The 17,352-nt window shown below is 35.9% G+C and overlaps 1 protein-coding gene across 6 annotated transcripts in view; it reads right to left on the bottom strand.

The window, feature by feature from the left end:
• Positions 1-17,119, bottom strand: part of gulp1a (GULP PTB domain containing engulfment adaptor 1a) — a 62,427-nt gene extending 45,308 nt beyond the window's left edge. For 2 of the 6 annotated variants that reach the window (XM_048194460.1, XM_048194454.1), the window contains exon 1: positions 16,975-17,119. The gene's annotated coding sequence lies outside the window, so the exon portion shown is untranslated. Of the gene's footprint in view, positions 1-16,850 lie in introns of all 6 variants that reach the window. The other 4 variants (XM_048194461.1, XM_048194457.1, XM_048194458.1 and 1 more) reach the window with 4 other exon arrangements.
• Between the last annotated feature and the right edge of the window lie 233 nt (positions 17,120-17,352).

Here is a 17,352-nt window from a genome sequence, read left to right as displayed (position 1 = left end):
TATTTGCATATGCCAGCCCATGTTCCCAACATTATGAAGGGCATTAGACAAGGGCAGCCAGTAATAACGTTTGGATGTGCACAGCCGAATCATCAGAGTAGGTAAGCAAGCAAGAACAACAGCGAAAAATGGCAGATGGAGCAATAATAACTGACATGATCCATGATATCATGATATTTTTAGTGATATTTGTAAATTGTCTTTCTAAATGTTTCGTTAGCATGTTGCTAATGTACTGTTAAATGTGGTTAAAGTTACCATCGTTTCTTACTGTATTCACGGAGACAAGAGAGCCGTCGCTATTTTCATTTTTAAACACTTGCAGTCTGTATAATGCATAAACACAACTTCATTCTTTATAAATCTCCGTTAGCCACGGAGCACAGCTTCAAATTCATTCAGAATCAAATGTAAACGATATAACAGTATGCAATACTCACATAATCCGACGCATGCATGCTGCATGCATGACGAACACTTTGTAAAGATCCATTTGAGGGTTATATTAGCTGTGTGAACTTTGTTTAGGCACTGTTTAAGGCAAGCGCGAGCTCCGTGGGCGGAGAGCACGAGATTTAAAGGGGCCGCACAGCATAAATCGGCTCATATTTAATGATGCCCCAAAATAGGCAGACAAAAAAATTAATAAAAAAAAATCTATGGGGTATTTTGAGCTGAAACTTCACAGACACATTCAGGGGACACCTTAGACTTATATTACATCTTGTAAAAAAAACGTTCGATGGCACCTTTAAGTTGAGTAAGGAGAAAGTGCTTTAACATTACATAAATCACCCTGCTTGATTAAAAACCCTCAGAAGGTGAAATATGGCAGATCTAATAAAACTCTTAAGGGTAACTGCGGGATTCATGTTCAATTTTCAGAAGGTCAAACACTAAGTGAAACAGAGAGTATTCACACAGTGCATAAACACTGGGATTATGCATTACTCAGGTTTTCCCACACTGTGTATCCTTAATTATACCATAGTTCAGAAATGCAGATGCAAAAAGCCAACTCACTGGGATACTAGGTTAACAAAACAATGATTTTTCCATGATCGCTCTTGAATAAACTTGCCAGAAATGACTATAAATGCTATGTTATTCAATATTTTAAAATATAGTGCTGCTTGAAAGTTTTTGAACTACTTGCAGAATCTGCGAAAATGTAAATAATTTTAACAAAATAAGAGGAATCATATAAAATGCATGTCATTTTTTATTTAGTAAAAAAGTAAGATATAAATACAGATATGAGTAAGATATTTTACATAAATGATGTTTACATAAAGTCCACAAGACAAAAAAAAAAAAAGCTAAATTTATAAATATGACCCAATTCAAAAGATTTGAATTTGAAGATCAAGGAATATTGTATTTAATTTGTCTTCTGGCAAACATTTAAGTGTCTTCTGTTGCTTCTGATGGGCAGTACTAAAAAAAAAAAAAAAAAAAAAAAAAAGAAACGTATTTATCCTGTACATATTTATCCTGTTCAAATGTTTTCACCTCTGACTCTGAATGCATCGTGTTTCCTTCTGGAGCATCAGTGAATGTTTGAAGTTTGAACCTTTTTTAAAAGTTGTGTTTGAATCCCTCAGTTGTCAGCAGCACTGATATTATATTATATTATATTATATTATATTATATTATATTATATTATATTATATTATATTATATTATATTATATTATATTATATTATATTATATTATATATAAATCTTACCAACCCAAACTTTTGAACAGTAGTATACACACATATACATAAAAAAATAAAATACATACATGTGTATATACTGTATATATAGTATTTATACACACACACACACACACACACACACACACACACACACACACACACACACACACACACACACACCCACACACACACACACACCTGTTCAAAAGTTTGGGTTGGTAAGATTTTTATGATAGGATTTTTTTTTTTTTTTTACCAAAACTGCAGTAAAAACAGTTTTCTATTTTAACATATTTTAAAAAGCAATTTATTCCTGTAATGACAAAGTTATATTTTCAGCATCATTACTCCAGGCTTCAGTGTCACATGATACTTCAGAACTCACTCTAATGTTGATTTGGTGCTCAAGAAACATTTCTCAGTATTATCAAAGTTGAAAATAATTGTGCTGAATATTTTTATGTTATCTCAGCACAGTGAAACATAGCTTCTATATTCCTGTACACCACAAAAGATTAGAAGAAAAGTAAAACTATGCAAGAAAAAGAAAACTATGCTTAAATAACATTTATGGATATTTAACCTCAGGACCAGTCTACTCATGCATCAAATGTGAAACAGCAAATTAAGCAAAATTCGGTTAATATACCATTTTATTATTAGTCCATATAAGCACCTCTTATAGAAAAAGTTCAGCCAAAAAAAGTAAAAGAAAAAAGTCCTCAGGCTGAAATCTAATTTAACTTTATATACCACTAATCTATGATACAGTCAGTGCCTCAGGTAAGCATCACATGGATATCCTAAAACGATTATATTTCAGTAGTGGTGAGAGCATTTGTTATGGAAACAGCAAAATGGTCCAACTCACTCCACATCAACTGAATCATGTGGCAGGCATGACTTAAAGCCTCTTGGGAGAGACTTTGAAGGTAAACACAGCTCAAGTTCAGGGTTGAATGATTCTAATAACTTTGTGAGAGTCTAGAGCTATGAGACTCTCTTGCCTTGAGTAAGATATGAACCTGAAAAGACATTACTTCTACAGTTTAGACTGCTAATCCTCTGTACACACAAAGTACATTTTACACTGGTGGCTTGTCAACTAAGTTTGGGCCTGACTGACAGATGCAAAAAGCCAACTCACTGGGATACTAGGTTAACAAAATGATCGCTCTTGAATAAACTTGCCAGAAATTACTATAAATGCTATGTTATTCAATATTTTAAAACATAGTGCTGCTTGAAAGTTTTTGAACTACTTGTAGAATCTGTGAAAATGTGAATAATTTTAACAAAATAAGAGGGATCATACAAAATGCATGTCATTTTTTATTTAGTAAAAAAGTAAGATATAAATACAGATATGAGTAAGATATTTTACATAAATGATGTTTACATAAAGTCCACAAGACAAAAAATAAATATATAAATATGACCCAATTCAAAAGATTTGAATTTGAAGATCAAGGAATATTGTATTTAAGTTGTCTTCTGGCAAACATTTAAATCATTAAACATTTTGTCTTCTGTTGCTTCTGATGGGCAGTACTAAAAAAACCTTCATGTCGTTCCTTGTGTGCCATTCTTTCTGTGAAACACAAAAGAAGAAATTTTATTCTCCTATTTTCCCAACAGCAGCTCTTATTGACCATGTCTGTCAATAATATTTAACAAAATAAAAAACGTAGATGTAATGTATTACACTTGAGCTACAGTGAGGAAAAAGCTGAAATTTCATCATATTTTGCTGATAATCTTGCCCTCCAGTGAACTTTTTGTCGAATACAGATCAGTGAGTCGAATTCACGAACTGGAACAGCTTGATTTGTGACTCACCTTAACTTAATTATCTGGTCACAGCAGTTTTTAAGTTTACAGCTCAATGGAGAGGAAAATCATTTCAGTCTAAATTTCAGTCTTTTCCTCATACAAAGCCAACCTAGTCTCTCTGGAAAAAAGGAGCCTGTGGCGACATTTCTGAAAAATCACATTACGTTGCTTCTTGCATGTTTCGCAACAATTTCAAAGTGAAATGTCCAGTGAGTGGCACTAAACGTCAGTTCACTGTTGGTCCAGTTTTACTCCCACTTTATTTCACCAAGAAACTGCAGTGAATTGTATGTATAGGTATTAGGGGTGTGACGAGATTTCTCGTCGAGTTGAAAAGCTGTCTCGTGATATCACCATGACGGAGTATGAGGGTGAAATTAGATTAGAATAGGCCACTGCTACATTTACATTATGCTCCACTGTCATTTTGCTTTCTATAGAAATAAAAACGATTTAATTTAGTTGGATAACGGTCACTTCAATTCCATCCAGCTCATTCAACACAAGCTGCAGAGTCATATATAGTTCAGCAGGAATCAGAGTTCACTGATCATATGAAGAGAAGTGATGAGATGACTGACAAGACCATGGCGGAGGATTCATTGCGCAACAGAGCCTAAGCATCTGACAAATGTCTTAGCTTGTAGAATGCTCGCTCAGCACTGCCGCTCCCTATTCACAGAGTACACGCGATTGTGAAAGTAAAACTCAATTTCAATACCACGCATTTTGAGAGCGGCTCCCTGATGCATGCAAATATCTCCCAATATGAAAGCTATCTTAGGCTGGGTTGTGTAGTTATAACCATCTCTTAGCTCTTCATCATGCTTCAAGAAAAATGTGTCTCTATTTGTACTTTGAATATTGAAAGAGTACTTTGATTATGGTTGTACTTATTGTTTGCACTTAATAAGACTAAGAGAAAACTGTTATTCCTTTTTATTTACAACACGAATTCCGGAAATGTTGGGACATTTTTTAAATTTGAATAAAATGAAAACTAAAAGACTTATAAATCACATGAGCCAATTTTTTATTCACAATAGAACATAGATAACAAATATTTAAACAGTGAAATTTTACACTTTTATTATCCATTAAATGAGCTCATTTCAAATTTGATGCCAGCTACAGGTCTCAAAAAAGTTGGCATGGGGGCAACAAATGGCTGAAAAAGCAAGGAATTTTGAAAAGATTCTGCTAAGAGAACATCTAGCAACTAATTAAGTTAATTGATATCAGGTCTGTAACATGATTAGCTATAAAGGGATGTCTTAGAGAGGCACAGTCTCTCAGAAGTAAAGATGGACAGAGGCTCTCCAATCTGTGAAAAAGTGCTTAAAAAGATAGTGGAATACTTTAAAAACAGTGTTCCTCAATGTTAAATTGCAAAGGCTTTGCAAATCTCATCATCTACAGTGCATAACATCATCAAAAGATTCAGAGAAACTGGAGAAATCTCTGTGTGTAAGGGACAAGACCGAAGACCTTTATTGGATGCCCGTGGTCTTCAGGCCCTCAGATGACACTGCATCACTCATCGGCATGATTGCATCAATGACATTGCTAAATGGGCCCAGGAATACTTCCAGAAACCACGGTCGGTAAACACAATCCGCCGTGCCATCTGCAGATGCCAACTAAATCTCTATCATGCAAAAAGGAAGCCATAAGTGAACATGAAGCGCAGTTGTGTCCTGTGGGCCAAGGCTCATTTAAAATGGACTGTTTCAAAGTTGGAAGTGGAAAAGTGTTCTATGGTCAGACGAGTCCAAATTTGACATTCTTGTTGGAAATCATGGACTCCGTGTCCTCTGGGCTAAAGAGGAGGGAGACCTTCCAATGTGTTATCAGCGTTTAGTTCAAAAGCCAGTATCTCTAATGGTATGGGGGTGCATAAGTGCATACGGTATGGGCAGCTTGCATGTTTTGGAAGGCACTATGAATGCTGAAAGGTATATAAAGGTTTTAGAGCAACATATGCGGGGAGAATATGTTGCTCTAAAACCTTTGTATACCTGTCCAAATGACATCTATTTCAGGGAAGGCCTTGTGTATTTCAGCAGGACAATGCATAACCACATACTGCAGCTATTACAACAGCATGGCTTCATCGTAGAAGAGTCCGGGTGCTGAACTGGCCTGCCTGCAGTCCAGATCTTTCACCTATACAGAACATTTGGCGCATCATTAAACGAAAGACGAGCACAAACTCTTCGGCAGCTGGAAACCTATATCAGGCAAGAAGGGGACCAAATTCCAACACCAAAACTCATAACCTCGATGCCCAGACATCTTCAAACTGTTTTGAAAAGAAGAGGAGATGCTACAACATGGTAAACATGCCCTCGTCCCTACTATTTTGAGACCTGTAGCAGCCATCAAATTTGAAATGAGCTCATTTTGTGCATAAAATTGTAAAATTTCTCAATTTAAACATTTGTTACGTTATCTATGTTCTATTGTGAATAAAATATTGGCTCATGTGATTTGAAAGTCTTTTAGTTTTCATTTTATTCAATTTAAAAAAATGTCCCAACATTGTATACAGTTTTTATTTCTAACTGATCAGTTCAGTTAAGAAGTCAAAAGTTGTAGAAGCTCATAAATCAGGTAGTTCTAAGGTCTGAAGAGTTTCATATTAAATCATACAGGAGAGAGGCCAGTCAGTTGAGTTTATGGCAAAACATTACAGTGCTTGAATATTGTTGTCTTTTACTGCATATGATAGTTCATACTCAGAATGTAGAACTGAAATGACTTTCATTACAGGATGATTAGTTAAAACATTTCAAATGCACCTGCAGACTATTTTTCTAGTCATGTATTTCATCATTGAGGATTTCTTAAAAATGTCTTGTAAAAATCTTGTCTCGTTCTCATGAACTCAATCTCATGTCTCATCTCGTCTCGTTAACCTATGCTAACCTATGTTTTTTATGAGTTTTGCACATTTTTCGATTGAGTCTATCGTATTGTATGCAAAATAATTGCAATATAGCAAACAAGTCATATGGACTACTTTTTATGGTGAGTTTTTCATGTTCACTATCATTGTATGGAAAAGAGCATTGTGAAGACACATCAAAATTCTCCCTTTCTGAAGATACATTAAAATTCTCCCTTTGTGTTCAGCTGAAAATGACATACAGTTTTTTTTAAACAACATGAGGGTGAGAAAACAATGTCAGAACTTTCATTTCTAGGCTCCTTTAAGGTATTTATTCTTCTATATGCTTTTGTTCATTCCTTCATTGTGACCTGCCACTCCAGGTGCTGGCTTATGTAAAGAATAACTAAAGCACTGGATGAAGCACACTTGCTGACTGGAATACAGTAAGTTTGTCACAGAAGAATAGCCTCCTGTGGGAGAGGTTTTCAATAATCCATCACCTGAGGTCACACATTCTCCTCACACACCACTTTGCCCTTTTTCCTTTCTCACATGAGCCACTCCAGCATTCTAACTGCATACACATCCTGCAATACGCAATTCATACACCCTTTGCAGATTATATTTCACAGATTTTTTCTCTCTTCAGAAAAAATCTCTCTTCAACTTGACCTTAATCAACTCTGCACAAAACAGTATGCCTGCTTATCCAAAAGACTTTTCAAATATGGCATTTTCAAATATGTAAATTAGGAACTCCGTGGCAACAAGTGTGTATATCACCAGTGTGAGCCATTTAAAAACAACAGAACTGTAAGCGCAATTTAGTTTGCAAATAACTCGGCTGTGCTTTTATATAACCTGGCCTTTTACTGCAAAAGCATGACATTAGATGTGATAATGGCTTCACTGGTTTGGGAAATTATGTGGCACCGAACAGGCGCTCAGTTGAAATCACAGTGGTATGTGAATTATCTTTAGAGTCAGGTTAAGAGCAGTGAAAACCGACTGGAAATCGCAAGTTTATCACAGGGTTGCTAAAACTGTGATTTGTGACATTTTAAGAAGTTTGACAAGCACTTTCCTTACAAAGAATGTGTCTGGACACAGTAAAAGATGCTCTAAAATTATTAAAGAGCCTAGACTTTGGCCTACACTTTGAAACAATCACAATCAATAAAGAACATAAAAATTGGATGGACTAAGCCGCCCAGCAGCACAACAACTGCTTCTAAGGTGCGCCCATCATCTCTTTATTGCATTAGGATAGGGAAGGTAAATTGCTTTGTGTTGACATCTCAAGACTGGGCATCAACAGCTGCATAAAATCAGAGCAAATCCCATTCCAGTGCAAATGTCAATGGAGACAAGCCTTGTAATGAAGAAAAATAAATCTCATTGGGTTTCATGAGAATGAGTTTTATGGGTCTAGCTGGGGAAGAACTTGGCACATACTGATTAGGGCACCCAAATAAATAACTTCAAATCAGGTTATCCAGGCCTAGCAGAATATTTAAGACTGTTTGTTCTTTTTAAACAACTTTGCTTCAGCTGGCTGATAGATTTAAACTCTAATGGGAGCTTAAGTAATGAGACAGCATGAGACGGCAAAAACCATTCAGTGTTTTATAAACTTAATTTTAGAACATGCTTCCAGATACTTTTGATGGTAAATAATGAAGACTGTCATTAATAAACACAATTTTATAGTACAGATATAGAGAGAAATGAAGAGCATGGAAACTGTGCACGGCTAAAAAAAAGAAAAAAAAAAAAAAAACGCATCTAAACATCTTTAAAACAAGATACATTTATATTCCAGAGGATATAACTTTGTTGTAAAGTTTCCTCAAACCATTTCCAAACTTTTTTCTTTAAACAGTAACGCAAAGCTGTAAAACTAACAATATGTAGAGAGTTTTTTCCCTTACCTATTGCTTACAAAATTGCTAATGAGGTAAGAAACTTGTATCAAGCCAAATGCTGAAAGATATTTTAATATCCTTTTAATCTTAAAATCTGTTTTTTTTTTTTTTATCTTTTAAAAAAATTTCCATTTTTAAAAATGGAAAACAAAACAAAAAAGCTCTTTCCCTGCCACTGACAGAATTTTCCATCATTTATGGCACAGCGCTTCCCTGACACTGTTGAAATTTTCGTGCAATCCATGTTATCAGTGTTATATGGTAGGGGGCTATTACGCATCTTCTAAAATAGTAGAGTCTCTGGATCCAAAAACAAACGAAGAAGCAGAAACAAGTGATAACGTTGCTTAAGGTGAGTTCAAGCCATGTCATAATTACCGTAGCAATTCTGAATTGAAAAAGCTTTCATATGCTTGTAATTACAATGTGTTATCTCGTAATTTTCTACGAGTTTGCTATGACTTGTACCGCATAGCCGCTCTACCACCTGACCACTGCAGATTTAAGGTGTGTTCAGCTTGAAGCGGCACTATGCAGACTAATCGGTGTATGACATCAAAGTACCACTAGAGTGATTCGAAAGCACACTGAGCTTTATTTACGGTAATTACGGCATGGTGTGAACTCAACATAACACACATAGGTGTGGGCGATATACCAGTAGAAATTTGTCTCAAATTTTGGACTATTGTCTCAATCACGGTTACATTCACTTGACGTCGCTGTGCTGCGTGGTCACGAAAGCTTTTAAGCATTGCAAAACATGATTTTAAACCGCTGAAGCGCAATAAGCAATGAAAGAGAACTCCTTTCACTATATGATCACTGTCTGAGAGACACGCACACATGAACCCGCTGCTCAAAGAGTGCATGAATACTGAAATTAGTTGTTTTTAATCGCCTAATTGGGCTTGAACGGTTGAAAATACACATACTTGTGTGTCAAAATGCCATCTTTGCAAGATGTAGTCTGACAAAAATGCTATTTTCTCTGCTTTTTGTTCAAAATTTGGCTTTTTTAAATGAAACCACATTCAAGTGTTGATAAATGCATGAAGCTAGAATAATTTTCTGTGTTTGTTTTTTTTAACTTTTATTTCTTTTAATATTTTTTTTATGTTCAGGTATTCATACACCAAAATATTCTAGGGCAATGGAAGCTTTGTGAAAATGATCAAAAATGCTGGCGCTGAAAAAAAAACAAACAAAAAAAACATGAGCAAATGATTTTTGCAGTATAAGAATCACTGTCTTTTTGTTCACAGCTATTGTTGGTGAATGCTTAGATGCTATTTGGAAAATGTCAGCAAACCATTTCAAGTGGAAAGTGAAAAGGAGAAAGGTTTCCAAACTAATTTCCAAGCTAAACTTAGCCTAATTAATTCTTGAAACTTGAACTTTAATTCACAAAAACTGCATCCGAATAACAAAAGAAAAAGTATAGAGGGGAAACGCATGGTTCTCTTAATTAAATCTTAAAAAGTGTATCAAACTAATTTAAAAGTCAATGTAGAAGCAGTATTTCAAGGGACAATAATGAGCTGTAGAATAAACGACCCCTTGTAGTCAGCAACCTCAGAGATGAATAAATCCTGAAACTCCAAATAGTGGTTGCACCTAGATGCATCCAATGTAATAAGATTTATCTCCCATGAATTATGTCTTCAGCACTCTGAAAGTTGTGCTTGAGAGTCAGACGTTAAGCCAAATGCTAGGGGCATGAACTTCACAAACCTCCACAGTCATTTGGTAAAAGCCACAACAATAAGAATAGATTCAGTGACCATAACGGGCACCCGAGGATAAGCGTATCCATTTTTATCTCAGGGGAGCATTTCCTCGGAGGTCAACAAAGGTAGCAACCTAATTAAGATATGACAGATTTATAGGGAAAATGTTGTGTAAACAAATGTTTGTTATTGAGAAATGCCATAAAAGACCACAAGGTCTGTGGGAGGAGAAAATAATAAAAAAAACTCACTCCTGGCATTAGAGATTAAAAGATTTTCACGACTTTCAGTGGTAAACTTAAAGGCACAATTAATTTAAAATGAAAAATGTATCATCATTTACTTTCGTCCATAGAACACAAAAGGTGAAAAACCTGGCTCTGCTGTCAAGCTCCAAAACAACAATGAAAAGCAACATAAAAGTACAGTGGTCCACACAACTATGCAATATTCCAAGGCTTTTAAAGCTGCAGTCCGTAAGTTTTGCCTCTTTGTCGCCATCTCTGTTTGAGACCTGCAATTGCAGTTACTTGCGGAATTATTATCTTTACGTGGGTTGTGCCTCAGCATGGCTCCTCAGCGCGGATTAATCTAATGTTTGCTGTCAGTCACCGCGCCGATGTGGATACTGTATTTCGGAATCATAGATTGTACATCTTGGAAGTATGACCAAAATAAGAATTTTCACTGGAAATGTCATCTGAACAAGCAAGTAACAAATCTGCGACTTTTGTTCTGACCAACTGAGAAAAAAAAGCATTACAATAAATCGTGCTACCAATGGTGATTAAATCTAACGATCGCTTAGCTCATATCAAATCAATCCATGCAGATTAATTATTAGTACTTTGTTCTCAAACTGTTAATGTTAACAACATCAGCATTGCGTGACTGTGTGTATTAGCGTTACCTGGCTGTAGATTTAAATTTCTGTACAGTCTAGTCTCTAAAGTTAATTTGTCATTCCATACAATCCGCCATCAAAATGGTAAGTTTAATTATTGCTGCTGCTGTGAGAAAAGGCTATCTGCCACCTGCAGTGTCCTCACATGCCATATAGCCTACTAGCTGGGACACCTTTAAGTAAACAGACGTGACGCAATGACACAAAGACGAACGGTGGCATGCACCTAGAATTAGAAAATATTATTACAAGCTTACTGTTGGTGAATTGGGCTAAGGTAAGGAGATCATTTAGAACACTGGCTAGTTATGTACTTGATTTTGGATCATTTTTAATCAAAAAAAGTTACGGACTGCAGCTTTAAAGCCGTACAATACCTTTATGTGACAAAAAACAGAATACAGTCAGTTCTTAAATGATTCTTGACCAAATGTCATTAATATCAAACCTGAAAGGACTCTTCCAAAAGCACCATATTTGATTTGATTGCTGAAGCTTTCCATTTTGAAAAAAAAAAATCACTTTGTCTTCCATAAAACAAAGAAAATTATGCAAATTTGGATTTGCATTAGTAAATGATGACAGAATATACATTTATGCATAAAATATGCATCTAAACCTGAAGTGTTATATTATCACCTAACAGAAATGCAAATATAGTTGCAGATAGTCCCACTCCAAGTTCATTCTGATTGAGCTAATGTTCCAAAAAAAAAAAAAAAAAAAATCTAAAACCACACCAAGCCCTAATCTTTTTTTTTTTATTTTTTTATTTTTATTAATGTTAATTAGGATTATTTCAATCATTCATGCTAACTTGCAAATCTTTGTTCCAATTGATTTCCTCTAATCTGGACTTCAACTACAGATGAAGTAATTTAAAGGCAGGGTAGGCAAAAAAATGTATAAAAAACTTTTTTTCAAAATTTGTTTAAACTTATTTATATATCAATACATAATTAAAATGTAAGTACTCTGAAAAAGAAAGTATAAAAATCGAGTGTCTGTAGACCTCTCACGACTGTTTTAAAGACAGCTCATTATTTCCATTCACTCCACCCCCTCCCTTCTGGGCTCCTTCCAAAGCCACGCCCCCAAAACGCATGAACGTGTGACTCCGACCACTGAGCTGGAAGACGCATTATTTACCTGAGACGAGCGGAGAGGAAGGAGCACAGTGCATGTAGTGACATCATGTCAGAATCACATGTAATAAAAATAACTTTATAATTATGAAGATAAACAAGATGTATTTTAGTACTCACTATCAAGCTAGCATATTGATATTGGTAAAGTTTAAAATATATATTTTTGAATCGCTAACGAGCTAGTTATCTATAAGGCAAAGCTAAAAACAGGTTGCATGATACACGTTTTTCCATTACCATCATTTACACTGTGATGAAGATGAATTTCGTGTAAGATTCATAACATATACGTTGTTCTACAGATCAACAGAGTAACATACACTCAAATATCAACTCACAACTGCATTGCAGACACAAAATAATAACACACACATACAACAAAGTGTGTACGACACACACAGATACAAGATAAAGACATCAGTAAACATAGGTAGAGAATATAAAAACAAAACAAAGGCGAAAAAAACGTGCAGGTAAACTTACAGGTGAACATGGTAAAAGACTTAGACAGAGGGTAAAATTATGCACAATTCAACACTATAGCTATCATTATTTATCGTCTCTACTACGGCTCGCTAAGTAATGTTATGTTAGCTATATTACGCAGCTACGTGTGCTAATGACACATGCTTCATGAAAAAATAAACAAAAAAATATGTATGATCAAAATACAAAAAGAAAGATTTACCTGTCCAGCAGAAATAAAGCCATCAAGGAGTCACTTTTCAGCCCCTTGAGTTCCCTCAGTTCTCGCCATCGCTGGAAAGCCACGCCGATATTAACTCGCGTTTTATTTCTTTGTTTATCCAAAGACTTTTTGTTCATTGCCTTTTCTTGTACTGTTACTGTCTTCCTTTTTTTGCCTGGTTTGCCTTCACTAACTGCATAGGCCGGTACTGTGAATTTAGCTTGCTGTTTCTCTGCCATTGTTTTGGTATTCCTAGGATCCATGCCTCTTGGATTCCCCAAATCAAACGTGTGCGCGCAAGTGGGCAGGTCATGTGTGGCAAAAGGGTGGTTGCCATGGTTGCGAGAGAGTGACAGCCGCCTAAGCCAATCCTATGTTTCGTCCCGGATGGAAATAATGAGCTGTGTTTAATACAGATTAAACGGTCTAGAGTCACTCGATTTTTATACTCTTTTTATCAGAGTTCTTACATTTTAATTATGCATGTATATATATAGAAAGTTTAAACAAATTTGGAACAAAATTTCTTACCTACCCTGCCTTTAAGTTGTAAAAAAAAAAAATTAAAAAAATGATGATGTAAAAAATTCATGCCGCTCATGACAGAGCCATTATATTCAGACAATTCACCGTCTGTACCAGTAATGAGGTCACTGGATGTTTGCTTCATCCTTTTCTGTGTGCCCTCATTTGCAATTCGGTGCTTTCAAAAATACATCTGGCAGATTTCTGATCGCTGTTTTTTTCACATTTAGTTATGACAGAAATAAAAATGGAGCGGATTGTGCCGCTAAACCTGCTCTTAGACAAGAAGTTCACTGTACGTGAGCACACAGTAAAAACATTGTTTAAATTGAGAAATCAAGTGTCATGTCATGAATAATATTGGGCATAAAAAGTTAAATACTCATTCAAATATGATTTCAATGATAAAATCCGACAGAACAGGAGTGCTGAACACCCCTGAAATAATCGATGTGTAATGCAATTACGGTTATGTATTCTAAGACGTGTTAGCACTGTTAACGGATTGTTAATTAGATCTTTCCTTTCCTCATGGTTTCTTCAAGGACTAATGTATGCCAGTGAATGCACATTTAATGTGTGTATGTGGACTGACTTAGCTATACTTTGGGGACACATTTGTCCTCAGAAGTGAGCTAAATCTGACAAAATCTTCCTTGGGGATTATCCAGGGATGCCCGGCCTCAACTGGAAAAAAGATTCATGTATAAATAATATATATATACTTAAAAAAAAAAAAAAAAAAAAAAAAAAATGCAAACGTTTTCATTTAGGGATTAAGTTATGATTAGCTTTATATAAGAACAATAGAAGTCTATGGTATGTCCTCATTTACTATAAGCCGTTTGTGTGTAGCACCACAGAACCTTCACTTCCTTGGAGCTATAAAACTTGCAAATCAGCAGATCACTGAAAATGAACAGTATGCAACATTTATAAACTTCATCCCAATACCGAGGACATTTTAAAAACGGCATAAAAACACCTCCCCTGAATAATGAACTACATCTGGCATTTGTAATTAAAAAGATTTAGAGTCTCATGTCAAAAACAGAAAAACATGATATTAGATCAGTATGGATTCTACAGAAAAACATACAGAAACATGCTTCAGACTGAAAGGAAAGATGTCATTACACATTAAAAGCAGGACAGCAGACCTTGCAAAATCTAAATACTGTAAAAATGTTTTCCATCACACTAACACAGCACTACTACTAGCATAAGTATACACAAACACAGAGAGAAAGATAGAGCTGAGAACATCAAAATGTACTTATGGTGCAATATTTTTCCTCTGTTCAAAGGAATAAATTCCTAATTTACCCTTTTCTGTTACAAGAAGTTCATTCAAGCTATTATCACATAAAAAAATAGCCCAGGTCTTCTTGTGAGGAACAGACCAAAATATAAGTTGCTATTCACTGCAGATCTTCTACATTCTGCTCTTAAATTTCAAGCCATGCCACAGTCACTTTCAAAACACTCATCATGTAACGAAGCCTCGTTTACCGAAATCACGTGACTTTGGCAGTTTATTACGTGCTCCGAACCACTGATTCGGAACAAAACATGTAAAGCTTCGAAGCTTCATGAAGCAGTGTTTTGAAATCGCCCATCACTAGATATTGTTGAATAAAGTCGCCATTTTGGGGTTTTTTTTGGCACACAAAAAGTATTCTCGTCACTTCATAACATTAAGGTTGAACCACTATAGTCACATGAACTGCTATAAATGTGTCTTTAGTAGCTTTCTGGGCATTTTAAAGTGTTAAAGGTGCTAAAGAGGATCTTTTCGTCGACTGAGAAACCAAAGACTGTTACTGAGTTTTTGAAATGAGTGCATGCGTAAGAACAACCCCCCTCCTTCACAGCTCATTTCAAGGGAACGCCTCCCAAAACTCGTGCACGAGTATTGGAACACGAGTGTTTACCACCGGCATTCGCTGTGTCGTGTTAGTGGATTCATTATGTCGGACTCACCGCAGGTAACTCATAATCTGCAGTTGTTATTCCTGTCTCCTGACAAAAACATTGCATGCGGCGCCTGTGGAGTGTGGAAAGTTACTGGAGCGCGCAGCCGCGCACGTCTCTCACAAGGAACGTCACGGCAGTGACTGACAAGCCAGAGGGCCAATCGTTTACGCGATCATGATGATGTTTTTAAGGCCCTACCTCGTGCACAGATGATGTATATTAATATTATTCCTTTCAGTGCACCTAATAAATAGTCTTTTATCAGTTAGTAAAGACAGTTTCAACTAATATTGCAAAAATGTATAAAACAAAACATCCTCTTTAGCACCTTTAATTGTTTTGCTGGCAATGCAGGTCTCACTGAGCCATCAGATTTTATGAAAAATATCTTAATTTGTGTTCCGAAAATGTCTTACGGGTGTGGAACGACATGAGGGTGAATAATTAATGACAGAATTTTAATTTTTTGGTGAACTAACCCTTTAGGTGGTTACTATAAAAATCCTTTTATTTTTGTTTACTATCAAAAGTTTTTTTTTTTTTTTTTTTTGCCATTTTTATAATAAGGAGTCTCATTTTCTATTCTATGGGACAAGAAAGCACATATAATGCAACTCATATACAACTCATTTTCATAAAAATATACATCAGGGAATTTAAAGCAACTACTGTAGCGGTTTCAAAGCCTTGCAGTCAAAAACAGAGCATGATATACATGCAGTCAAATGAAGATGACAGATATACAGCAGATAAGCAAATAAACAGACATAGGAAAAAGGTAAAGGCAGATATGGAAAATAGAATGACAGCTAGATAGACAAAAATGCAGATTGACAGACAGATACAGTAGATAGACAAATAAACAAACAGACAGGTAGAGCAGTATCTACAGCATCTATCCGAGGAGTAACAAACAGCTAGATAGACAAATGTAAACAGCTCAGGCAAATAAGCAGACAGATAGATGAATGAAAAAACAGACAGACGAATGTTAAATACAGGTAAAATGTAAAACTGTCTGATAGACTGTGTGTTAAATTACTTTGTCCCTCATACAACACAGTGAAAAATGAAGAAATATTAAATGTAAAACTTGTGTCCTATATCTAGATTCACCTTAAATGTGACCCAATTTTAAAACATTATGATTCGCATCTTACTGTAACTACAGCATCAGTCTGAAAACATGAACACTAAACAGTTGTCAGACGAGTCAGTAACCCGCACTTTTCCTGCAAATTAAAAACCAATGCAAAGCTTTAAGAAATGCAACATCTAGTTCCAGCAACAAACAACACCACCGTTTAATCCAATTGTCAATTTCAAGATCAGAAAGATCCCGCCTGCTGGCACCCGCGCATCCATGTTATAGAATGAACCTGCTCGAGCGCATTCCATCCTTACAAATTCCTCTAGGATACAGCTTTAAACATACCAATGTTTACATCATGGCAGAAACTACTTCATCTGACAAACAGAATGTAAAAGAAAGTTTTACACATGTTCTCTACAAGGACTGACTCACTTTCCAGGACTTGAAGTTTCTTTTAAAAGAGAAGCGACGTACAAACACAATCCACGATCACAATTCTGTTTGTCCACGATCCCGAAGCGCTTACTTTCCGAGGCAAAACGTACGATCCACTCACCGAAAAACAGGAATCCTCAGCGCGTCCCAAGCAGTGCACGCACACGCTGTCTTCAACACACTCTCTCTCTCATCTTCCACACGAGCGCGCGTGCACACACACAGCCCGCTAGAAAGTTTAGTGACGTCACCCACTCAGTTAAATGCCACCGCAGGAGTCTCGCCAACCAGCTGGAGGTTTAAAGGGCCAGAATAAGGGTTATGAGTACTACTCGGATGCAAACAAATACTCCACGTCTCGTTTGTGTTACACATTTTGGATAGTGTATCCTGCTTCATAATTCTTCACATAAACACATATTAAACCAAAAATAGACATTTCAGACATCTTGTTTGAGCCGTAAATACTGATAAAATGCATTTACAAACGTTGACTTGG

Source organism: Megalobrama amblycephala, linkage group LG6 (assembly GCF_018812025.1).
Source record: "Megalobrama amblycephala isolate DHTTF-2021 linkage group LG6, ASM1881202v1, whole genome shotgun sequence".
NCBI lineage: Eukaryota > Metazoa > Chordata > Actinopteri > Cypriniformes > Xenocyprididae > Megalobrama > Megalobrama amblycephala.
Note: the sequence above shows the minus strand (reverse complement) of the source record. Positions and strands in the feature narration are given on the sequence as shown.